Source organism: Epinephelus moara, chromosome 18, assembly GCF_006386435.1.
Source record: "Epinephelus moara isolate mb chromosome 18, YSFRI_EMoa_1.0, whole genome shotgun sequence".
NCBI lineage: Eukaryota > Metazoa > Chordata > Actinopteri > Perciformes > Serranidae > Epinephelus > Epinephelus moara.
The window spans coordinates 41,005,022-41,005,846 of NC_065523.1; the positions used below are offsets into that span (position 1 = coordinate 41,005,022).

Consider the following 825-nt stretch of genomic DNA (forward strand, 5'->3'; position numbering starts at 1 on the left):
AGGAAAAATAAATTACCACCCCCCCCCCCCCCCCCACACCCCCACCCCTGCTGTAAGACCCAAAAATTCTTTTGTCAATGTGGGTTTCTTTGCTGAATAACATTAAGCAGTTGTAGATATTTGTGGTTTAAGAGTTGTATATTCATCTTAGATTTGTTAAAATAATGCAAATAATTGCACCCTCTACTTTACAGTACAAAACTTACAAGATCAAAAAAGGTCCAGAGAGTGTTTATCCTTTCGTTTTCAATGACATCATGGGCTTTGAGCAAAACACTGACACTGGAGTTCTTGTGGAGGACGTCAAACTGGCCCTGCAAGGACATGTGGAAGAAGGCTACCAGGTACAATCCTTTTAAGTCTGACATGATTTAAAGGGGCCCTGTGGAGTTTTGAAAAAAATAAAAACAAAATGAATTACATGTACATTCAGTGGGAACTACTAAGCAGAATACATAACTCCTTGAGATCAGGTGGAGAGATCCACCAATCAGTCCTCTCAGGAGAAAATCCAGGAAGAGGAAGGTTATTTAAGTGTGGGAGTGGCCTATTTGAATCCCTTTTATTTAAGACCATGTTGCAAATTGTTTGCTGATCCTGTGAGTTTATCTTCTCTATCTCCTTTAACTTTAGCTTATATTGTAGTTATGCTATGTAGCGTGTGAAATAGAGTATGGTGAATGTGCTAAGAAAGGTAGCATCGGCACGGTCACTACCTGGAGCTCGAATAAACGGAGCCTGGGTTTGTTGAAGGTGGCAGTGCTGTTTGGGCTGAGAAAGCCTGTGAGTTTATCTTCTCTATCTCCTTTAACTTTAGCTTATACT

General features: G+C 40.4%; 1 protein-coding gene across 2 annotated transcripts in view; it reads left to right on the plus strand.

The window, feature by feature from the left end:
* LOC126406075 (interferon-induced protein 44-like) overlaps positions 1-825 on the plus strand; it is a 197,300-nt gene that overhangs the window by 82,223 nt on the left and 114,252 nt on the right. The gene's annotated exons all lie outside the window — the stretch shown is intronic.